Source organism: Leptonychotes weddellii, chromosome 10 (assembly GCF_054177405.1).
Source record: "Leptonychotes weddellii isolate Sample4059 chromosome 10, ASM5417740v2, whole genome shotgun sequence".
Lineage (NCBI taxonomy): Eukaryota > Metazoa > Chordata > Mammalia > Carnivora > Phocidae > Leptonychotes > Leptonychotes weddellii.
Window position 1 is genome coordinate 107,085,014 of NC_138378.1, and position 24,704 is coordinate 107,109,717.

At 45.0% G+C, this 24,704-nt stretch overlaps 1 long non-coding RNA gene and 1 pseudogene across 6 annotated transcripts in view; one reads left to right on the forward strand and one right to left on the reverse strand.

The window, feature by feature from the left end:
* The window catches only part of LOC115938246 (uncharacterized), a 37,055-nt gene that overhangs the window by 9,355 nt on the left and 2,996 nt on the right, over positions 1 to 24,704 (forward strand). For 2 of the 6 annotated variants that reach the window (XR_014148922.1, XR_014148917.1), the window contains exons 4-7: positions 681 to 765; positions 6,053 to 6,213; positions 11,696 to 11,854; positions 15,151 to 15,585. This is a non-coding gene — a long non-coding RNA (uncharacterized LOC115938246). Of the gene's footprint in view, positions 1 to 680; positions 766 to 6,052; positions 6,214 to 11,695; positions 11,855 to 15,150; positions 15,586 to 24,704 lie in introns of those variants that run through there. The other 4 variants (XR_014148919.1, XR_014148918.1, XR_014148920.1 and 1 more) reach the window with 4 other exon arrangements.
* Positions 10,873 to 11,263, reverse strand: LOC102751200 (U6 snRNA-associated Sm-like protein LSm1 pseudogene; annotated as a pseudogene).

A 24,704-nucleotide genomic window follows, 5' to 3' on the forward strand; every position in this document is an offset into this window, starting at 1 on the left:
CCCAGCCCAATCCTATGTCCACACCAGCAGATTGTTGACCTCACCCATTTTCTCTTCTTCCTGGGCTAGACTACATTTCCCAGCTTCATATGCAGTCAGACTATATTTCCCAGCCTCCTTTGCAGTTGGACTACATTTCCCAGCCTCCTTTGCATTTAGACTCTATTTCTCAGTCTTTACAGTTAAGGGCACCTATGTCAATGGAATATGAATGGAAGTAACATGTGCCATTTCCAGACCTGACCCATTAAGATATACCCTGAATGTTCTCCATTACCTTGTCCTTTTCTCCATGTTGATGCAGGTGAGCACAGAGACCTTGGAAGCCACATGTTGAGGATGGCAGGTCAACAACATTGAGGAAGCCCTGAGTCTCTGCATTATTGTTTAGAGAGGGCCACCCACTGATCTGAAACACCAATATTTGAGTTTCAAGAGAATAAGAAACAAAAGTCTATCATTTCTGAGCAGTTGTAAATTTGGGGGTTTGTTTGCTTTTGTAGCTAGTGTTACCCTTACTAATACAGCAATTGACTCGGCTTCTGAGAGAGGAATTCTTTGGAGAATCTGCCCTTTTAACAAGTACCCCAGAGAAGTTTGAGAGTCACTGCTGTAGGGCAAAGAGGAACCTACCACTCATGAGTGGCAGACCAAGTAACATGATGTTATTTGCATTTTAGAATGGCAGTGAGAAAGCAGAATTTTACCTCCTCCTTCTTTGCCAAGGCGAGCAATCTACTGATGAAAAAGAAAAAGAAAACTGTGGTAAGAGAAAATTGAAGTTCAAGATGAGTAAAGAGATTATAACAAGCACCAACCTGCTGTAAATGAGCTCAAGTCTCTTGGCCAGGACAAATTACACTCCAGGGAGTAGAGAACTCACCACTGACGCTGTAGAGTCTCTGCTGATAATCTTTAAGAAACATGGAGACTGGGAGAGAAAATGGAACACTTGAGATAGGAAAATGTAGCTTTTCTTAATGGGGAGGGAGAATGATTCTACAAATTCCAAAAGTGGGGCTATCCTATCCACCTCTTTCAGTTGATTACTTAAAGTTGATTTGTGAGCATGTGAAAAATGGGGAATTCTCTAGAAGCCCATGTGGCTTCTTTAAGAGCAAGTCACAACAAGGTAACTATATTCCCAGTTTTGTGATAGGCTTGCTAGATTATCATGTCAGGGAATTGTGTTAGTTATGGTAGAAGCAAAGCATACCTCAGCTCAGTATTTGTCAAGGAATCTCATGAGAAATCTGTGCACAAGACAAAGTAATTGTAACTTCAGCCTGGTATGTGTAATAGGTGAATTTAAAATTGTATTATGGCCATACCCGAAGATGCTGAGCTACGTCAGTGCGAAAGTAAATTTCTAGTGAAAGGCCGCAGTCGTGGTTCCATCTGATATTTTTACTAGTGGTGCAGACATAGATAACTTAGTGAATACTTAACCAATCTTTAGATGACATGTAGGGAATATATTTGGCCCAACAAGGCCCAAAAATGGGCTTGAGTACCAAGATAGGAGATGAACCAGACCAATGGTAGGATTGAGCATGTGGGTTCAAACAGTCCCCTGCACAAGTTCGGGGCTAATAGATGCAGTAGCTGCAGTTTGAGAGAAAGATACAGGAACGTGGCACCAAGCAGCACAGTCCAGAATGGACTCAGAGTTTAGCCATGAGGCCTGTGGGCTTAGCTGAGACCTGTCTGTGGTTATCTGAAGGGTGTCAGGAGCAGAGAGGCCCAGGCAGATTTCATAGGGGTCTGATGCACAGATTTCAGGTCCGTGTGAGAATGAACTCCCTACAGCCATCTCAGAGCAGCCCCAAGGGATGGGCTGCTTGGGAGGTAGGAGCGCCTGTCGATGGACCATGACCGAGTGGAGAGAGAAAGTCCCTCAGTGGGACATCATGGGAGGGATGAAAGGTGTTTCGCCACAGAAAAATCATGAAGTCCCTCCACATATTAATAACTACTATTACCAGCTGTCATTTTTTGAGAACTTAAAATGTGCCAGTCCCAGTGCTAAGTGGGCTCAAAAGCCCTGTGTTAGGTCCCTTTTGCTGACGTAACAAATTACTACAAAATTAGAGGCTTAAAACAATACAAATGTATTATCTCTCAGTTCTGGAGGTCAGAAGTCCAGAATCAAGTTGTCTGTTGGGCTGCATTCCTTCTGGAGGCTCTAGGGGAGGATCCTTTCTCTTGCCTTTGTTGGCTTCAGGAGCCCATCTGGCTTGCTCGGCTTTTGGCCCCTTCCTGCATCTTTAAAGTTAGTGTAGAATCTGCAAATCTCTGTCTACTCTTCTATCTATCTTTCTCTCTGCTTCTGGTAACGTATCTCTTCTGATCTTGATCCTCTTACCTCCCTCTCTGAAGGACTCTTGTGGTTATATTATATTGGGCTCACCCAGATAATCTAAATTCAACTCCCCATCTCTGGGTCCTTAGCTTAATCACATCTGTAGAGTTCCTTTTGCCATGTAAGCTACCATATTCATGGGTTTGGGGGAATGGGACAATGACATCTTGTGTGGGGGGGTTATTATTCTGTCGACTACAAGCCCTTTGTATATGGTCTCATTTAATTTGTTCCCTCACTATCTTGATGGTTTGGGCATTATTTCCACTTAACAGATGGAGAATCAGAACTGCAGGAAGGTTGAGTGATACACCTTGCCAGGGTAAAACAGGGCGGCGGAGATTCGAACTAGGGGCTGACTCTAGAAGCTGGGATTTTAACCACTCTGATGCTGTACTGTACGTAGTATTATTCTTAGAGCCCATAATTCTCAACACTAATAATCACTTTTCTTTAATGGTGTTAATTTAGTGGTGACATTATTGAAGCTTGTTTTTCCAAAATGTCACAGAAGTCAGACATTTCCAGCTAGTATGAAATGTAACTAGCCTCCCTTGCTTTCCCTTCAGCATCCCCCGCTCACAGCAATTCCCCCTCCTGGATTTTGTCACCTTGGGCTTTCTCAGCTACAGGAGTTTGGAACAGTGTTATTTTCTGAATTCAGATCTGACAATCTTTGTCGACTAAAGGTTACACAGCTGCAAAAGTTTGTTTTTAACCCAAAGTAACAGCGTTGTCAGGGAGAGTGTAAAGAGATTCCCCAAAACGCAGGTTAGAAACCTCGTGATTCAGCAAGGCATCAGGAGCACCTCTGCGACGGAGGCATTTAGGTCCCAGGACAGGTGCAAACGCGGCCGCGTCTGGCTGAAACCTGCTGCCCCCGAAACTGGCGCTCAGGCCCTGCAGAGGTGAGCACTGGAGGCATCACCTGCGCAGGCCTTCTGTGCTGGGATGTTTCTTCCAGCATCTGAATATCCACAGCCTTGTCTCCCACGGCAAAACTGAGAGAGAGACAAGCCAGTGCCCTGTTTACAGATGAGACCCTGAGGCTCAGAGCCTGACCAACCCATGGCAGAGACTGGGCCCAAAGTCGAGGGCCCTGGGTTCTCGTCCCGGCTCTGTGACTAGCTGCTGCTCTGGGACAATGAGTGTGACAATGAGCCTGTGATGTCTTTCTCTGGTCATCCTTCTCATATGCTCCCTGTTGACCATCAGGAACTCCACTTGTAGCCCAGTTCTCACTGTGCTCAGCTGGGCCGGCCTGGGCCCTGGGTGGGAACTGAGCCCAGCCTCGTTGGAGAGAGGCTTGGGCACCTGTTGGGGAGGGGGTCCCCAATGACACCTGGAACTGTTTTCCAGCAAGAGAGTCCACTGGGTGCAGGAAAGGCTTGGCTGGGGGCAGAGGCCGTGAACTGACTGGGATGCTGAGCAGGGGCTGGATGGCTGCAGAGGGGGGAAGGGCCTCCAGTCGGTGGAGTTCAGCTCCAGTTCAACTGCTGGGATCCAGCTGGCCCTCCGGGCAGGTTGTTTCTAGATCGTTCACGTGCCAGTGCCATGGCAACTTTCATCAAGTTTATGCTATAAGGGTGGTATTGATTGGGCACCTTAGAGTCTAGAAGGAAAGGTTTTGGACAACTTGTTTGTACACTGGGCTGGAAAGGCAGAAACTGTTCTTACTAAATACCTATTTTGTGCCTGGCACTGGCTGGGGTTTTCACTGACCCTGGATCCAAGGAGGAATACAACACAGTTCCTGCCCTCATAGAGGTCCAGTCCACATGCCTGTGGGTGCTAGGCTTTACCAGACAACATAAGGAATAAACAAGGTGGTAATCAATGAAGATAAAAGGACGTAGCAGGAATAGTAACCCAAGGACTAAACAGAGTGGTAATTAACAAAGATAAAAGGAATTAGCAGGAGTAGCAAGTGAAGAAGTGCTGCGTTTGGGAGTACCCAGGACCCTGTTTTTCTGCCAGAACTCTGGCCTTAGGACAAGAAAGTGCTGCTTTTAGAACATTTCCCAATAGGAGGCTTGATTTCTTAAAAGTAACATTCTGCTGCTCACTTGTGTTCTTTGTTTAGCTTGTGGCCACTAGGACTCTTGGATCTTCTTTTCTCCGTCTTGCATCTACCTTTTGTATAGTTGCCATCTTTCCCCAGAATGTTCCCTTCTCAACGCTCAACATTCCTCTGACAAAAGAGTGGAAACAGGAAATAATTTTTTAAATGTCCAATTGCTTTTTTCCCCCAAAACAGCTTTATTGAGTTATAATTTATAGACCATAACATTTACCCATTTTAAGTGTGCAATTCAATCAATTTTGGTAAATTTACAGAGATGTGCAACCATCAACCACAAGCAATTTTAGAACATTTCCATCACCAGAGGGAATAATTTAAGGGCACAATATAAGAAATATGGGTTTATTCAACCTGCTTGAACATGCATTTCTGAAATTATTGTACTTAAAATCTGTCAGCAAATTTTGAGTTACTTCATGGTGTACTTTTGCAAAAAAAGCAAAATGAACTGGAAAGAAGAATCCTGTGCCTGAAATCTTAAGAAACTATTATCCACTTTGTAGATCACCTCATTAATAAACAGATTATTACAAAAGTAATTATTTTAGAGATGGCAAGTGCCATTAGCTAATACTATGTTGTTGTCTACCGGGACTTATAAAAAGTCTTTTTAATTTGCTCTTCAAAAATCACTTACACCCACAAAGCCACTTCAGTCAAGGAAATAAATCTAGGTATGGGCAAACCTTAGTTACCATGGCAAAAACAGCTTTATCTTTTTACCTTTTTAATTTGTTTCCAGTGAGATTTTCTTTCCTCTCCAGAAATCCCTATTTTGTGGGAGGACTTGTCTGGTGAATCCCATCGTTCTGCAAAAGTGTCCACCCCTCTGGTGTGAAAGGCACCCTTCAGTCATCCAATCCTTTAGGAGTGAAGAGTACACTGAATATTGAATGCTTGGATGGTTCCATTGTAAATACCCATTTTTGCAAGCCCAATAGTTAGAAAGTTCAGAATCGGTCACTGGCCCCTCCATTAGGCATGCCTTTCCTTTCATGGGCTGATCCCTCTGATAGAGCTTATAGGATAGGGTAAACCCCTTTTCTTCTAATCTTACATTCTGTCCTTGTTATGCTGTAGACCCATCAAATATAGAGAATTGTTTATTCCCAAGCAGAAGAGAAATCATTCTTCCAATAAAGGTATAGGAAAAGCATGATCTTAGGTTGGAAGCTCTTAAAATGCTCTCAAGTTCTATTTGTGAGAGTATATTGGGGGTTAAATATTATACTGCTGTCTGCTTTTTGTTAGAAAGAGACAAAGTCCTAGAAACAAAATTGCATCAGAGGCTTACTTAGTATTTATTTGTAAGTTTAAAAAGTGAAGTCATTACACATTCAGAGAAGTACACAATATGGAGGATGCCTCCTGATACATTTTTACCTAGTGAACATACTCTGATCAAGATAGAGAACACTGCACACACTCCTAAAGCCTCTTGTATGCCCTGCCCAACATTATCTCCATAGAGTAGTCAACATCTGTGTTCTATCGAAAATAGATCTGTGTTGCCATATAAGTGGAATGACACAGTTCAGGAGATGCCCCACCCCCCACCCTCTTATCCATGGTTTTGCTTTCTGAGGCTTTGCTTTCTGTGGTTTCAGTTGCCCATGCTCACCTGGGGTCTGGAAGCAGATAATCCCTCTGACATAGTCTTAGAAGGTCAATAATAGCTGAATGCTACATCACAATGCTGGCATCCCACCTCACTTCATCTTATTATGTATCATTTTATTATCTCATATCAATCATCACAAGAAGAAGGGTGAGTACAATACAATAAGCTATTTTGTATTGTGTGTGTGTATGTGTGTGTGTGTGAGAGAGAGAGAGAGAGACCACATTCACATAACTTTTCATTATGTATGTATAGGAAAAGAAACATACTATATGTAGGTTTGGTACTATCCATGGTTTCAGGCATCCACTGGGGGTCTTGGAACATATCCCCTGCAGATAAAGGGGAACTACTGTATGTATCTTTTTGTATCTAACTTTTTTCACTCAACATTAGTGTCTGTGAAATTCATCCATGTTGTTGCCTGTTCAGTTTTTACACTGTTGTATATAATATTCCATTGTAACCATGATATAGTTAGCCTTTCCACTATTGAGGGACATTTGGGTAGTTTTTAGTTTTTATCTACTAGGGAAAGTGTCCCTGTGAACATTTTTCACACATCTTTCCATGCATCTAGGTAGGCATATCTATTAAAGTAGAATTGCTAGGTCATGGGAATGCAATGTTTGGTTTTAGTAAATAGGATAATTAAGGCTTTATAATTCTTCTAGAGTCAATACTTTCAGGTTATGATTTTTTAAAACAGAATTTGTCCATTTCATCTAAATTATAAAATATATTGGCACAAAGTTATTCATAACATCTTCTCATTGTCTCTTTAATATTTGTATGAATTTCTAGTGATGACACCTTTTCTCATTAGTGGTATTAATAATGTGTTCCATTTTTTCCTTGATCAATCTTTCTAGGGATTTGTAAATTTTTTTTTTTTTTTAGATTTTTATTTATTTATTTGACAGAGAGAGATAGCGAGAGCAGGAACACAAGCAGGGGGAGCGGGAGAGGGAGAAGCAGGCTTCCTGCCGAGCAGGGAGCCCGATGTGGGACTCGATCCCAGGACCCTGGGATCATGACCTGAGCCGAAGGCAGACGCTTAACGACTGAGCCACCCAGGCGCCCGGGATTTGTAAATTTTATTAGTCTTTTCAAAGACTCTGTTTTGGGCTTAGTTGGTTTTTCTCTATTCTATATTTTTTCTATTTCATCTCTTGCTTATATCTTTATTATTTCTTTCCTTCTAGTTTATTTGCCTTAAATTTGGTGTTCTTTTCTAACTCCTTGAGGTAGTCATTAGATCACTGATTTTCTGCTATTCTTTTTTTTTCTAAAATATACATTTAAGGATATGAATTGTTCCCTTAAGCCTAGTTGAAGTGCTGTGCTACAAATTTTTGACATGTTGCTTCATCATTATTATCCAGTTCAGAGCATTTTCTAATTTCCATGGAAATTTCTAATTTCTGATTTAGTTATTGAATCATAGGTTATTTAGAAGTGTTATTTAGTAATTTCCAAACATTTGAGGATTTTTAAAGTGTTTCATATTTAGGATTTTTTTTCCACACTTGATTAAAAGGACATACTCTGTTTAAATTTCAACCCTTTGCAATTTATTGAAATCTGCATTATGATTTGGAATATGGTCTATTTTGTTAAATATCCCATGCACACTTGAAAATAACGTCATCCTGTTTTTGTTGGGTTCAGCGTTCTACCTATGCTGGCGAGGTCAAATTTGTTTCTCATGTTGTTGAAGTCCCCTTTATCTTTACTGATTCATTGTCTGATTAGTCTATCAGTTGCTGAAAATGGATTTGAAATCTTCAACTATGCTATTGGATTTACTTGTTTTTCCTTTTAGTTCTGTTTCGGCTCTGCGTGTTTTAAGTTTTGTTTTTAGATGCATACACATTTCAGATTATTAAATCTTGCTGCTGAATCAAATTTTTGTTACTGTGAAATGCTCCACTTTATCTTTGGAAATACTTCTTGCCTTAAAGTCTTGCTTTGTCTGATAACAATATAGATAAGCCAGCTTTCTTTTGGTTAGTCTTTCTGTGGCATATTGACTTTCAACATTTATGTGTCCATCTGATGTAAGCAGCATATAGTTGGGTCTTGCTATTTTGTGTTGTTTTTACCAGTCTGATAGTCTTTTAATTTTAATTGGATAATTGATCCCACTTACATTTATCAAATTCCTGATTTTTTGGTGTTAATTCTATCATCTTACTTGTTTTAAATTTGCTCGATCTGGTTTTTGTTCTTCTTTTATTTCCACTGCCTTCTTTTAATAAAGTGCTTTTCATTATTCTAATTCCTTCTTCTACTAGTGTGTTAGTTATAAATTCTATTATTATTTATTTAGTGTTACCCTAGGGCAGGGGTTGGCATACTTTTTCTGTGGAGAGACAGACAGTAAATATTTTAGGTGTAGAGGGACACTGACTCCCTCTTCCCCCTCTCTCATCTCCCTCCTCCTCCTTCAACTATTCTCTAAAAATGCAAAACCATTCTTAGCTCCCAAGCTGTATAAAATAGGCTGTAGGCTGGATTTGGATGTGGGTGATAGTTTGCCAAACTCTGCTAAAGATATACCATATGCCTTCACAGAATCTATTCTTCAATTAATAATTTTACTACTTCCTAGACAATACATGGACCTTACAACAACTTAATTCCATTTACCCAGTTACATTCTTCGTTTTATGCTATTTTGGTCATGTATTTTACTTCTCTATGTATTTGAAATCCCACAAGACATTATCTACAGTTTTAAAGAGTTAATACTCATTTTGATTTGCTCTTCTATTTACCATTTCTGGTGCTATCTATTGCTTTCTGCATTACTATTCTCCCAAGTAGGATCATGTTATCAGAATAACTTCCTTTAGTATGTTTTTTAATATGTGTCTGTTGATAATATATTTTCTAATTTTTTATTTGCTTGAAATTTTTTTCATACTCGTTTTTAAGGGTATTTCCAGTGGATGTAGAATTCTAGACTGACAGACTGTCAGCCTTTTAGCTCTGTCATTCTATAGGCTTCCAGCTTCTATTGTTTGTGTAGAGTGGGTCTTTTTATTGCACCTTTTGAATTTTTTTCCTCCTCTGGCTAGCTTAAGATTTTTCTTTTTATCTTTTTTTTTTTGAAGCTTTAGCATAATGTGCCTTTGTGTACTTTTCTTTGATTTTATATGTTTGAGTTTGTCGGTGCTACTTGAATGTATATTCTTGCTTTTTATCTCTTCGAATACTGATTCTGGTCCGTTTCCTCTCTTCTGGGATTCAAATTCCACATATGTTGGTTCTTTTCACTGTGTCTCTTATGCTCTTTTCCCTGTTCCTTTTTCTTTCTCTGTCTCTCTTTATGTGTACATGTGTTTAATCTTTTTTCTTCTCTTTCAGTTTGATTATTTTTCTACTGACCTATTTTCCAATTTACTAATCCTCTTTTCTGTTGTGTCTAATTTGCTGTTAAACCTACCTATTACCTGTTTATTGAATCCTTAATTTTAGTTATCATATTTCTCAGTCCTAGAATTTTTGTTTGCTTCTTTTAGAATAGATTCCAGGTTTCTATCTTTCCATCTATTTGTTTGAACATTAATCCTAGGTTTATAGTCTTTGATAACTACAGTATCTAGATCATCTATATGTTTTTCTATAGTCTCTCCCTCTATCTCTCTTTTTTAATTTGGTTTTATTTCCTAGCATGCTGCATAAGTTTTGATTGAATATTGGATATTGGGAATGAAGAATTGTTGAGGCTCTGAATAATTTTGCCTTCCTTTGGAGAGGATTTTTTTTTTTTTTCCTAGCAGACAGAACACCTCAATCCTGTCAGAAATTGAGATTTTTGAAGTTGGATTTCAGGCTTTGTGAGGGCTGGTCTTTGCCTGGTTTGTCTCATCTCTTAGGATAATATCCTCTTCATCTGTCTCAATAAGAACCTAGGTTATTTACTGAAATTTCTCCTCCTTGGTGGCCCCTGGACATCAGTATTTTTTCTCCTTAACACTTTGAGACTGCTCAAACTCTGGCTGGTTTTTCAACCTTTTAGAAGCTGTTTACTGCTTAGTTTCTTGGCCGTTTGCCTATCATGTGGAAAGCTTAGGAATGAAACAATTCCTTTAGGGGAAATCAAATGCAGAATGCCTGGCTTATATCTATTTAGGCTCTTTCTCCAGGATAAGAGTTCCCTATGTTCTCGCTGCTTTGGTAGATTTGCACTTCAATTTTTGGCTTCTCAGACCACCTAGGCTGCTATGGTTCTAGGCCAATGTTTCTCCTCTATCTCATTGATACCCCCTGAGAACTGGCAAATGCCTAGAAGGGAAAACATGAAGGAAATTTGGGTTTTACTCATTGCATTTCCCTTTTCTCCAGAACCTTGGGCTCTAAAGTCCTGGCTGCTTTTACTCTCTGGTGACTTTTAACAGTTATTTTATGTACCATATTTAGCTTTTATAGTTGCTCTTGGCCAAAGTCTCCAGAGATTGATTTGTTTGTTTATTCATTTTTGAGTTTTGAGATTCATATTTTATTTACAAGTAAATGAAGAATGTCTCCTGTAAACACTAATTTAGCACAAGAAGAGCAATCTAAAGTAGTTGCTGGCTCCACAGCGATGTGTGAAAGGAGACTATGCCACTGTTCTTTCCGAACAATGATTTTGCCATTAATAAGGGGGAAAAAAAGGACACGTGTGAAAGAATTCAAAATAAAAATGACTTTTCAAAACTCTACAGTTTCTAGTCAAATGTGTGAGGTGACCAGGATGTCACTTTCGTTCAGTGATAACCCCTGCTCCCCAAGAGCAATGGCCTCTCAGCAATTGACCTAATCCTCATCAAAGGTATCTGCTTGAGGAGTGGAGAGACCCCGATCCTACAGAGCTTGAACTTCCAGCTTGGTCTGCTGTTCTGCCCTTTGTTCTTCTAGGATTTCTTCAACAGATGCTTGCTGGTGGGGTGTGTCACTCGCCTTTCCAAAACTATCTCCCCTAGTAGGACCACATTTCCTCCTCTGACCACAAAAATCCCTTGAGGTATATCACTGTATTTTTTGACTGCATGAGTAGGCTCCACAGTCTGATGTAGCACCAAATTAGCAAATTGATCAATGCTTCTTATAAAACCAATAAGCGTCCTTCCATCTTGAATTAGGACCAAGTGCTTCTTGTCGATGTCCTCGATGAGGCTGGTGGTGCCAGGCATAGAGTTCATTCTGAGCTGAGATAGGGCTTAGGAGAGAACTCACTCTCCTAAGTCAGCTAGTCTCTTGGTTGAGGGGCCATTTTCTCAGCAGTGGGCCAGCACGTCCAACACCTCCTTCCTTCTACTGCGGTCGCTGCCTGGGCAGGACCCGGACAGGAACCTGGACCAGGAACAGCATGTCTGTCCTGGCTCTCAGCAGCCGAGCTCTGCTGGAAATGCCTCTAGAGATTTATTTTTAAAAGTGGTTTCCAGGACATGTCCCAGGGCCATTGCACATTTAGCTCTATCTCCTGCATCTTTTTGAGACATCCCCAACTGAGGGCTGGCAAGGTCTTTTGGTTTCTTCAACACCTTCAACAACAAATTATTAAACTCTATTGAATGTAATTTGTAAGTATTAATGATTTTGTATTTTTGAAAAGATTTTATTTATTTATTTATTTGAGAGAGAGAGAGGAGCAGAAGGAGAGGGACCAGCAGACTCCCAGTTGAGTGTGGAGCCCGAGGTGGGCATGGAGCCTGAAGTGAGGCTCGATCTCATGACCTTGAGACCACAACTTGAGCCAAAATCAAGAGCCAGAATCTTAACCGACTGAACCACCCAGGTGCCCCAAACTATTTTGTATTTTAAAATTGGGATTAATGTGCCAAGTATGATCATTCTCAATCAGATCACTCAGTTTACTTCAACACTGATTCTCTATGAAATAGTTTACCATCTTTCATTTTATATTGTTGTGAGGCATTCCATTTCAAACTTACACACACACACTCACTATACATCATGCCTCCTTTGGCCCCTCTGGAAATCCTGACCTGAGGTGATATTCTGACTGTTGTTATGTTGCAATATGACCATGGTTGAAGCCTCTTTCAATCCCTGGCCCTCAATTACTTTATTTAGAATATGAGGTAGGGGTGGGGAGTAGGATAGGACCAGGCAGGCTCATAGGGTCCTTGCAGCTCTGGTGGTCAGTCTGTCTTCTATGCTTTGATTTGGGGAATCCTTTTTGGAACAGTCGGACACTTAGACTGATCTGAACAATGGATCCTTAGACCATAGAACTCACTCTCCTAAGTCAGCTAGTCTCTTGGTTGAGGGGCCATTTTCTCTGGGGCCTGGGGGCTGAATGGACAAGCTGGGGCCCTGGGTAGCTGGCTTCCCAGGGAGCCGCACCCTTGTGTGAATGACCAAATGAAAGCAAACATCTTCCACTACACGCAGCCCCCAAAACCTGCACCATTCAACTATCTCAGCCAGGAATTCCACATCGAGAGGTGGTTGTTTCTCAGGCTTGTTCCAAATGTCTCCCTCCTGTTCCTCCTGAATCTTCCATCTTGTAAGAAATAAATAAATAACCCCTCCTTTGCCCAGAGATAGTTTTACCATCTTCTGTGTAGGATTAGTCCCCGTGCTGCCCCAGAGCCTGTTTCCTCCCTCCCCTGCCCAGCTCTGTATCAGGGGATGCTGACCCATGTTGGCTACTTTTCCAGGCTCCCCTGTCAGAGGGCTCTTCTTGCATTTGGTCAAAGAGAGGCACTGGAGGAAGATTGAAGGCAAGAAGAAGGGAGAAGCCAGTGCATTTCTCTCCCTTCCCCTTGGTCTTGAGTTGACTGAGTCCTTGGCAGAGCCTGCAAGTTCCATGGCCCCACCTTCTCAGTGACTGACTTACTGTGGTTCTCAGCCTCTGCTGAGTGACCCCCACCCCCAGCTCAGCTAATTCCATGGCTCTTCTCTGTCCCTCCAGCTGAAGGATGACAGTCGTTTCCTGTTGCACTCATCTTTAGGGCACCTTACCATCCGCTGTTGCCTTCCCAGCCTCTCTGTCACGTGGAACACCGCTCAGTGTTATGAAATACCCTGTGTACGCATACTTGGAGGGCTTGCTGTTTCTTGTTTACATCCCAACTAACTGAGTTGCTAAAAACCATACTTCAAACGTCTTTTCCCTTCCTATGTGTATAATATAAGCACCACCGAAACACATTCGCCTTCATTTCCTTTAGCACCTCCTGAAGTAGACAGAATTCATTCGCTCTTTTATTTGTTCAGTCAACGGTGAGGTGAGGCCCTACTCAATCCCCTCACCAAGTACTGTGCTAAGGCCTAGAGCAGTGAACAAAACAGGTGATGTGTCTGACTTTGTAGAGCTCACAGCTTTGTGGGCGAGCCTCAAACCCTTAAAATAAAGTGTGTTGAGAATGAGACACTATTGTCACACACAGTCTCAGGGGACAGACAATTGGATTTACCACAGCCCTGCCACTTGCTTCAGGTTATATGAATGCGGGCAAGGTACTTTCCTTCCTATGCCTCAGTTTCCTCTTCTTTAAAAGAGCACGCAGTATCCAGTTCTTGCCTGCCCCAGCCTCTTTCCATGTTCAGTGAGGATGCTAATTCTGCTAACTTCATAGGACTGCTCATGGTTAAATGTGTTGCTATTAGAGAAAGAGACAAACTTACCTCAAAGACTTATTTTTAAAAGCAGCTTCCAGGGGAGCACATATTCAGCATTGCTGAGATTCAGGTCTGGAGAGGTGAGGTGATGCTAGAAATGCTACAAGATGAGGTGAAGTCCAAAGCTTGGATAGAGACGGTTGCTGGGAGGAGCACCCAACAAACAGAATCACACCCATGGCGGTTTCTGCTGGCAGCTAATCAGTAGCCACACTGGTCTGCCTGCAGGTGGAAGTGGGGGTCCTTCTTTCCTCTTTGCTTGCTGAGACATCACTCCCTCCAGGAGGGACTACTAACTTCTAGCCCAGGCGAGATCTCCCTGTTACATGGCCTCTGTATTTTTCTTGTTATTGTTGTGATCATAGCCATCATCATCATCATATCATCATCACATCATCATCATCATCATCATCATATCATCATCACATCATCATCATCATCATCATCATCATCATCATCATCATCACATCATTGCTAACGCTTGTGGAACTGAGCACCACCCCCCCCCCCCACCATGTTCCAAATGTTATGCTATGACTTCTCATGGCAGAGTCTGGGAAGTAGCTCAGTCCTGTGCTCTTGTTATTCAGGAATGTGCGTGTGTGTGTGTGTGTGTGTGTGTGTATGTGTGTAAATCTGCATGTGCCACAATAATTTAAAGTCAAAGCAGAACATTTCACATCATCAAAGATTCAAAGTTAAGCTAGGCAGATTATGATTTTAGTATTAATTTTGTTGCAAGTTTTTGAAAATTCTGATTCCATGTAACTTAGAGGTACACATGTACCGGTTATCGTCAGAGTTCAAGGGCTCGGATTCATCACTTGTTCTTCGTTCTCATTCTTTTTTTTTTTTTAGGTATTTTTTTTTATTCTTATGTTAATCCCCATACACTACATCATTAGTTTTAGATGAAGTGTTCCATCATTCATTGTTTGTGCATAACACCCAGTGCTCCATGCAGAATGTGCCCTCCTCCATACCCACCACCAGGCTAACCCATCCTCCCACCCCCCTCCCCGTTCTCATTCTTGAGGCTGCATGTGGCAAGCTCACAGTGCACTCTCCGCAGCTCTGGACCCATTTTCCTGCCACCCCCTGGCTCCCCTGCTTGACCATACTCTGGGTCCTTCTGTTGGCTCTATTATATTTTTAGATCCAGATTTAAATGAATCATTTACTTACATTTCACTGACAATTTTTAACCATCCTATCAACAATATTCTAATAGCATTAAATAACTGCAAAATCTAATAAAAATCAGTCTTAACCTCATTTGAATCTCATTAAGAATAGGGCTATTCCTTTTGCTAAATTGTCGGAGATTATTTTATCCAGTTTTGTCTTGTTTGTGTTGTCCAGGAGAGCAGGGGGATAGATGGAATCATAAAATGTGGGTTCACACACTCAAAAACTCTTTTATCCACTTTCTTGTGTTTACAGATGAAGAAACTATAGTCCAAACAGGGAGGGGACTTTTCCAAAGTCCCACCTGAAACGTGTGGCCGTTAAGAACCAGAACTCAGGCCTCCTGCCCTTTACTCTAGCGTCTCCCCTACAAGATCTGGGCTTAGAGCCCAGGCACTGATTTATGGATTTAATGAGCATTTCGGCTATTGAGCAATGACTAATGCATCAGCCAAGCACTCTTTTCCTGAACAAGGCTGGAGCCTTGGGAAGGACACTGGTAGATTTAAGAGATACAGAAGAAGTGACTGCTGCCCTCTGGAAGACTGAAAACCCTCCAGGGATGAGGTTCACATGCAAACAATGAGCTGTAGCCTCCTTAAATGCTGGCTTGTGGTCACACTGCTCACCCCCTCTTTTCCACATCAGTATGGGGTGGCATTCCTTCCAGTCCTGTTCCATCCCACAAGGCAGGCACTGACAGAGGCCTCCCATGGTCCCAGTACTGAGACAGGCAGGAGCTGTTTGTCCATTTTAACGAAAAACATCTCCAATAAAAGGACTCACTTTGTAGGATTGAGGAGTTCACAGGCAAAGAAAGAAGGGAAAAGGCTCAGGCAGGAAGTCTTTTATGATTTATCAGTGCACAAATACTGGAAAAAGAAAAAAACCCAGGGCTAATATGAATAATTATGCCAGCTTTTGTATAGCACTTTGCAGTTGACGACGTGCTTTTGAATGCATTATGTTATCTCATCACATCAGTGGGAGATTGGGGAAGGGGAGAGCAGAGGGGGCTGTCACCTCTGGGGAATCAGCAGCCTCTGTTCCTGGGAGTCCAGCCTGGCTCAGTGGGTGGGCGCTACTGCTGAAGTTATCTTGCTGTGAACGTCCCCTCGGAAATGACCCCCTGAGTTGCTGTTTTCCCACAGAAACTTTAGCAAGTCTCTCCAGATTATAAACTGGAGTCAGTTCTAGTTTCCCTGCCTGGAACCCCACTTCTCCTTGAGCCGAATGCTTGGCTGGTGCTGGATGTCCTTCCTGGCCCCTGCAGGCTGCTCTGGGAAGGGCTGGGCTCCATGCTTGTGCCCTCGGCTGCTGGTAGAGTCCTCCTTCAACACAGCTGGGCCCAGGCTAGGACAAACGTGCTGCCACAGATGGGACTTTGCCAGGTGCCACAGTCCTGAGATTTCTGCTGCCATGTGTGCCCATCTGTAATAGGTCCTTTAGACACTGTGGGTGGCGAAGGCGCTGAAATGCTATTGCCAAATAGGAGCACGTGCAGGAAAATGTCGCTGTAAAACATTTTTCCAGAACTAGTCTCATCTTGCTTTCCTTCTGGTGGCAGGAAAAACAGCAATGGTAACAAAAACACAAACACTACCACCAGCACGAGCAGTCTTTAACCTTGACAACCAAAGGTAGCATGATTTCTTCTGGCCTGAAGGGTGCCCCTCCCCACACCCCAGTAAATAAACCAATTAAAGTATATACTCTCCTTCAGGTCTGTGACTCCCCCCTCCCCCAATGGGCTCTTCTCCCCTTCCTCCTCCTGCCCACTTTCTTAGGAGGGTGCCCAGGCACAGGATGTCTTCACTTCTCCAGCTTTGATGGGCTTGCTGGTCCATCTGTTGACATGCTTGTCCACTTGTCCTGGGGGCAGCCTCTGGCCTCACCAGCTCCACCGATGAGGTGCCCACTGCTGGGTGGGGGAGGGGGAGGGACTTGTCTCCTGTGGTGTTGGCTCAGGCAGAGCTCGGCCATGGACCCTGGGGCTTGGCGGGAGGAAGCTTCTCAGTTCCTGACGCAACACTCTTTGGACCACAGGAGATGAGGAGGGAGTGCCATCTTGGGCCACCTGGACACATCCGCAGCCTAATTTACCACCGTGTGCCGTGCTGAACACCTTGTACAAGAGACAGTTTTTCTGTGGGCACACTGGTTTTCCTGAGATCAGCCCTGGGAAGTCAGGAGTAAGCTGCTGTGTGCGGGGGGGATTTCCCTGCACCCCTGTCAGGCTGACCCTACCAGTCTCTCTTCTGCCCGCAGAAGTTTCAACCTCTGAAGAGAGCCAGAAATTCATGTCTACCCTCCTCACCACACTTTGCCCTCTCTTTTCCAGCCCCTCCACTGGCATTGGAGGATGTTCTACTTCATTCTTCAGGTAGTTGGGAGCTTCTTTATGATGTACCTTGCTTCTCTGCTCTGTGAACTTCTTTTTTTTTTTTTTAATTTATTCATTTAAGACAGAGAGATAGAGAGAGAGAGAGTAGGAGCAGTGCGGAGAGGCAGAGCGAGAGGGAGAAGCAGACTCCCCGACGAGCAGGGAGCCCGATGCGGGGCTTGATCCCAGGACCTGGAGATCATGACCTGAGCCAAAGGCAGACGCTTAACGACTGAGCCACCCAGGCGCCCCCTGTGAACTTCTTTGAGACCTTTTCCCACCTTCACTGGGCACCAAGCCTCATTGTTTAGCCAGGCAGGAGGGATGCAGGGAAAAGAAAAAAAACCTGGATTCACAAAATCACATTGGAAGCCATTTCCAAAAAATCATGGTGCTTTTTAACATCAGTGTTGACATGGATTGATGAACCCCTTGGACAGAGTAATTTGGTCACCTTCTTTGGGTCAGGTCCCTACAGCCCCAGCCCTGCACAGCCAGGCCTCCTCCCCTCTGCATGTGGCCACCAGCCCTGGGAGCAACCCGCAGGCCTTGGGGCACTTTTCCACCCTCAGCTTTCCTTATGGGCCCCGCCCACCTCACACAGAAGTCTGCCAAAAATTGGGCTGGTGAGTACTCTGAATAGAATTTTGGCAAGTGGATAAGGTTTCACATTTACTAAATTTCTGAGTCTCTCTTTTACATGCGCTCAAACTGGGAATCTGGAACATGCACCCTTCAGATATTTTTTTTTTTAAGTAAAATAACATATTTTGGTTATTTGGGGGGCAAACCTTTCGCCAAACAGATAGAGCCAGAGGTGGTCTGCACCCTGCAATTTGTGCACCTCTTGTAATCTTTTAAAATAAAAATGAATAGTGGGCAGTAAATTCCATGGCTTTATGAGAGTCAGTTATCTTGGGAAATTGGAGTGGGGAGGGGGGTTTGGGGGGCTTTATTTTGGGATAGAACGACACAATTTGTTAACCTGCTCTCTCTTTCCCCCAAAATATCTATATGATTCCAAGCTTAGCAAAGGAGGACGAGGTTTGATTTCTAACAAAACACACTACAACTTTAAGCCAGCTTGTCCATGTGTTTGCAGAGTGGATGTGGAGTCAGGACAGAGTTCACTTGGGCCTATTGAGGGGTTTCAGGTGGGATCACAGGGTGGTAACATGTGTACATATGGCTTCAGGTCAGATTGGATCCCCCTGGTACTCACTTTATTGCTCTGCCTGCCCGAGCCCCACCCTTGCATTCTACGTCGTGTCTACACTGGTCTCCCCACTGCCCCTGCTGGAGTTTTGCTCGGGCCCATTCCCTGCTGGTGGTGTATCATCTGTTCCTCTTCTGAATCTTCCAGGACCCTCTCAGCTTGCCCTCTGTGGCTTGCCCTCCCAGCACCGTCTCCCCATGAGTCCCAGCGACGTCAGATTCTGAATTACTTGGCCTTTGATGTGTGTGGGCATGCTTTGCTGTCAACTTTGCACCTGCCTTCGTCGTAACCTTCTTTGCTCTTTGGTGTCCCTGAAAATGAGGACTGGTTATTCCTCTCTTTGGTTCTGGTGTTGTCCACTTTGGGTCTTGGCTCATCGTCATGATAAGTCATGATAACTGGGTAATGATGGTGTCTTTCTTTTCCACCGTAAGCTAAACCCCAACTGACACTAACTAGTTTGTTTATATCCGCGTCACCCCCATCATTCAGAAATGATTGGACAAAGCCACATGTGAACAAACTCTGCTAATTCCTCCTCTCTAGCCTGTGCCTGCCGCCCACACTTCCCCCAAGGCTGAGAAAAGAGGCTGAGTCATTGCGTTTGTAAACAGTGAAAGTTGGAATTATCTTTGCCTCTGGAATGGGAGTCTTGAGAAGCTTTCCCTTTTCACCTAGGTTTTCTGGTAAAATCATGAAAACAGTGTGATTATGCCCCAGAAATCTAGAAATATACCATCTTTCCTCAATGGGCAAATTCTTTAGTCAATGCTGAGTTTTTAGAAAAGTAAACCTTGGGAATGTTTCTGCAGATTTTTATTGGGCAAAACCAGTGTCTCCCATTAAGAGAGTGAGGATGATGGTGGTGGTGGTGGTGGATGTTGGGGGTGAAATGTGGATGGTCAGAACTGGCCAAGCGTCTTCCTTCCCTTTGTCACTCAGTATGGACCCATGGAGCTCCAGTCTCCCCATTTTCCTAAAGTCCAGAGAGTGTCAGTCCTGTCTGCCTTGCTGGTTGGTCATGGTTGAGTTGTCACACCATTTCTGCTGCAGTGGTAATTGATCGACATGCAACCTGACCGCTTGGTAGGAACATTTTCCCCCATGTTGGGGGCTAGCCCACTTGCTACCCTGGGTCTGGCTGGCTACCCCTTTGCTCTCCTCTGGTCAGGGGGACAGGAATGGTTTGTGTTTCTCTATGTGCCAGGTGGAAACAAACCCATGATTGCCTGGAGAAAAAGTTGCTCAGTCAAACCATTTTATTTACATGGCACCAAATGTCCAGAAACATCTGCGAAGTTTTTTCCCTCTCTAAACTGGCAGAATTGGCCTATTGTTTTGGCACCCAGAGGCACAGGGATAAGGAAATGCTTCAGAAGCTTCAGAGATCTCCCCAGGTGATCTCATCCATACCCAGTGCCTTTAAATGCCACCTCTATTGTGACAGTCCCTAATTTGCTTCTCTAGGAGGGACTGTCTCCTCTATCCAATAACCTCTCCGGGGGGGTGTTAAACCATCGGTGTCTCTAACCGAGCTCTTGATGTTACCCCACACTCTTTTTCTTCTCCACTCTTCCCCATATCAGAAGATGGCTCTATCATTTACCTAGTTCCACAAACCAAATCTGGGAGCCGTCTGTGATTCCTCTTCTTTATGCTTTCATCAGCGAGGCGGGTTGATTCTACTTCCAGAATTTAAGTGAATCTCCTCCCTTCTCTCCAGTGTGACTTGCCTCACCCTGTCCGTGGCAGGCATCCCTTCCCCGGACGTCCACCGATGCCTCCTACCAGGGCTTCGTGCTTCTTCTCTTGCTCGCCAATCATTGTGCACGCCGCACTGTTTAAAAAACTTGAGTTGGATCCCATTACTCTCTTCTCCAAAACTTTTCACTGAACCCTGTTGCACTGAGAATAAAATCTGAGCTCCTTATCTTTTTATTAAAGATTTATTTATTTATTTTAGAGAGAGAGAGCTTGAGCAGGGGGTGGGGGAAACGGAAAGGGGGAGAGAGAGAAGCAGACTTTGTGCTACTATATGAATTATATGTCAACAAAGCTGTCAAGATCAATTAAATTCCTGTAAGAGCACCCCTGGCTCTTTGATGAGCGCATGACCGAGCAGGCCAATCAGAGTGGGGTTCTATCAAACGGCAGCTTTGATTGGACCCAGATAATAGCTCCTCCCCCTCCCCTTCCCCCTCCCTCCCTCCCCGCCCTTAAATACTTTCTCAGGATTCTTCTGGGGACCTTGACCAAGAGACAAATTGGACATGGCCTTTATCCTCAGGAGCTAGGTTTTGTTGGGAACAGAGCAGGGTGGAAAGGAATATGTAAAGGTTGCACACGGTCAAGACCCAGCATAACTCACTGGGCACAGAGAGGGTATTGTGGGGATTCTGGCAGGAAAAATCCCTGTGTGGAGAAACCTTTTGCCGCAGCAAATACGGTTTTATGTCTTCATTTTTTTTCTTTTTTAAGATTTTATTTATTTGACGGAGACACAGCAAGAGAGGGAACACAAGCAGGGGGAGTGGGAGAGGGAGAAGCAGACCTGGAGCAGGGAGCCACAGAGGCGCCCCTTATTTCTTCATTCTTGTATGAATTTCACAGACAGTCACTGTGCGCGGTGCTGGGGACACAGAGATGAATCAGAGAGTGTCCCCAAGGGGTAGGTGGGGCGTCTGGACCAAGTCTGGTGGGCTGACAGCAGGGTAGGGCTGGAGGCCGAGGGAGACCCTGAGGGGGCTGTTCAGGGGGAGCTTCCTGAGCGGTTAATGAGTGCTGGAAGGATGAGACTGCTTGGCTTGGCGAAACAGCTCAGAGGCAGGTGTTTTGCAGAGAGCTCAGACTGGGGCAGGTCACACGGCCTCCCTGAACTGGCACTGGCCTAACAGAGGCAGGTCAGGGGATGGGGCTGTGCACCCCCGGCGGGAGTGGCTTTGAGGCTGGACGGGCTCCCTGGCTGCAGCAAGGTCTTTCCTCAGGCACCGGTGAGATGCCCCTGCTCCCCACAGCCGAGCGGGCAGGTGCCCGCTCCCCTCCGTAGGGATGGCCACGGGTCCCGGCGGGAGAGTCCGCTCTGCAGGGAAGTCTGGCTGGCCAGCCGCCGGGCTCTGTGCGGGACGTTTGCCACTAGAGGGAGTGCCACGTCGTTTTCCTTCCCTGGCACTGGGCTCCCAGGGCCGCAAACCGGCCTGGGTGACTGCCAGGGCTTGGGGGTTCCTGGGAAACTCGTTTGCTCTTTTCCTCTTAAAGATTTCTCAAAAGCAGCTGGACTCAAGAATCCTTAGCATTGTTTGGCAGGAGTTTGCAGAACCCTTCAACTGGGGATGCAGCCTCAGGCCTCTTGCAAACCTTGGGTGGCTTTGGCAGGGATTCTGGTCCCAGGAGAAGCTGTCCTTTGCTCTCAGCACTTGAGGACCTGCGAAAAGCAGGGGGCCTCAGTTCAGTTTCCCTGTAGGGAGTCTGGTCTGGCCCTCAGAGCTGCAAAGGGGAGGCCCATGGGTTCTGGGCAGTGGCTCAGCTCTGTGCCACCTGGAAAAGTAGTTTAGTGCCTGGTGGGAGGAAAAAGGATGGGGAATGAGGTGAGGCCAGGCTGGCAGGACATGTCGCTGCTGTCTGAGACCTGGAGACAGGAGAGCTGGCTCCCAGTATCTCAGACATGGGACTAGTGGAGCGGATGGGCACCGTGGAGTGGTTAGACCCCAAATTTGGGCAAGAACAGCCCTGCTGTGGCTTTCTTGGCATGGCCCTTAGGTAAAGGGCAGCACATGATGGCTTGTGGATGCCCCTAAACCCTGGCATGAGAGACTCCTATAGGTCCAGGCTGGGCTGGCTTCCTGCAGTGACCGGCTGATGGCTGCTACCTTAAGAGGCCAGGCTAGGACTGAATGAACAGGGTGTCCCAAGAATAAGCCTTCATCCTTGGCCACCACTGACATCGTCACTAAGCTTTTGGACCACATCCTAAACCTCTTCTGACCCAGGCGCTGCTAAGGGAGCGGGAGGCTTGGAGTCCATTTTCTCCCTCCAGCATTGACTGCTGGGTTTCGTAGATAGTCCCTGGGCATAGGCAGCAGGGGTGCAAGAGGACAAAGTGGGGGGCCGTGTGCTGCAGGAAGCTGGTGTACCATCTGCAGTGGGAGCTGGCCTGCTGAGGCTCCTGTCAGTGCTGTGGGTAATGCTGGTGATTACCATGGTTACCCGAGGCTGGAAGCTCTGACAGTCAAAGGCAGAGCAGGAGAAGGATGTCCTCTCCCTGCTCTGAGCCACATGGTTGTGTCTGCCTCCCTGGGAAGGAGTCTCCTGGCAAATATAAGAGCCTGAACCAAAGAAGTTATATTGCCAGGGTTCAGCTGATTCATATAGCATCAATCACCGAGCACTGGGGCCTCTGGGGGCGGCCCTGTCCCGAGCACATTCGGTGGGAGGGAGGCAAAGGAGGTGTCCTCAGTTTGCTCAGTCTTAGGAGGACAGATCCTCGGGGAGCTCAGAGTCAGAGGAAGGAAGCAGTTAGGGGGATGGGTAGAGAGTTCAGCACAGACTCTCGAGGATCATGCGGGGACTCTCTGGGCCTGTGTTTCCCGTGCCAGCCCGAGGCTGTGCTCATATGCTCTCCAGCCAGGGCGCCTGCTGGGGAGGCAGGTCACCTGCTCTGTGGGTGGTTGGGAGTGCCGGCTCCTGCTGGGTCCTGCTTTCCCATCTGCAAAACGGGGTTAATGGTTACTAATCCCCACCTACTCCAAGTCCGTGGGGAGGATTTTTTAAGTGAATACTTTTGTGCATTGAAATGAGACTCAAGTCTTTGGAGAAAAGACTCATTGAGCAGAAATTCCATTTATCCTCTTTGGTACCTCTCCAGTGCCACCTGAATGGAGAACCGTATCACCTCAGTGAGATGGTGGGGCCTGCATAGTGGCCCAAGTCCTAGCCCTGGGGATTTCTGGGGGCCGGGGGAGGCCAGGCAGGGCTTCCTCTGAGCTCGGAGGGGATATTAGGACCGGGAGCAGAGCACGAACTCCAGGTCCACCTGCTACAGCAGCAGTCTGAAGGTTCTCAAGCAGGGTGCCTAGCCTGGGCTGTGAGCTGGGGAGAAGGAAGCGGGAACTGGTGGGTGGAGGAGGCCTGCTTTGAAGTTCTTCTTCTTTGGTTCATTATCATTATATGTTCATTTTAAAAATGAGAAAATATAGATATGTAAAAAGAAAGAGCCAGAACGAAGAAAGAAAATTAAATCACTTATGTTAAATTAATTAAATTCTGATACTCAGTTCTGGTAAAGTGTATAACATCGAAGGTCTCTGCAAGTGTCTAAGGGAATGAATGAACTCAGATGACTGTAAAGCGTCTGATAGATATCTCCCAGAGTTTTTGAAAATAAAGATTTTTTTTTCAGAGAAGTTTTAGGTTCACAGCAATATTGAGTGGAAGGTACAGAGGGGTCCAGTATACCTACTATGCCTACATGTGCATAGCTTCCCCTGTTATCAACATCCCCCACTAGAGTGGCACCTTTGTACCTCAGTGAGCCTCCACTGACACATCATTATCACCCAAAGCCCACAGATTCCAGTAGCATTCCCTCTGCTGATGTACATTCTGTGGATTTGGACAAACGTATAATGACATGCATCCACCATGAGAGTATCAGAGTATTTTCACTGCCCTGAAAATTCTCTGTGCTGCATCCATCAGACATTTCCTTCTCCGGATATATGCACATCGAAACCCCTCCCTCCCCCCCGGTATTAATATATATGTTTTTTCAAGAGAGGATTATACTATACACACTGCTGTGAAACTTGTTTCCCCTCTGAAAAATGAGATGGGGATGATAAGTGTGAAACACCCCCTTCTTGATAATTTGGACTTGACTGCTGAAGTCTCTGTGTTACTCAGACCAGGTCACGAGGCTGAAGGAAGGAAGGAGAAGGACAGGACCTGAGGAAGGACAGAGTCCCTCGAAGACTGGGTGGGAGAGGAGGCCCAAGAAGGGGAGTGAGTGGTGGGACAGAATGTCCTTCGGTGACACGGTGCAGTCCTTACCACCACCCTCCACAAAAGCTGTGCTGGCCCCCAGGGTGCTTCTTAGTCATGACTTCCTTCTCCAGAGCTCCTTGCTCCCTGAGGGAGGTCACTCGCTGAAAAAAAAAGAACGACTCTGTTGGGGTAGATATATATGTATATTTGTTGGTCAGGCGAGCCTTCCCA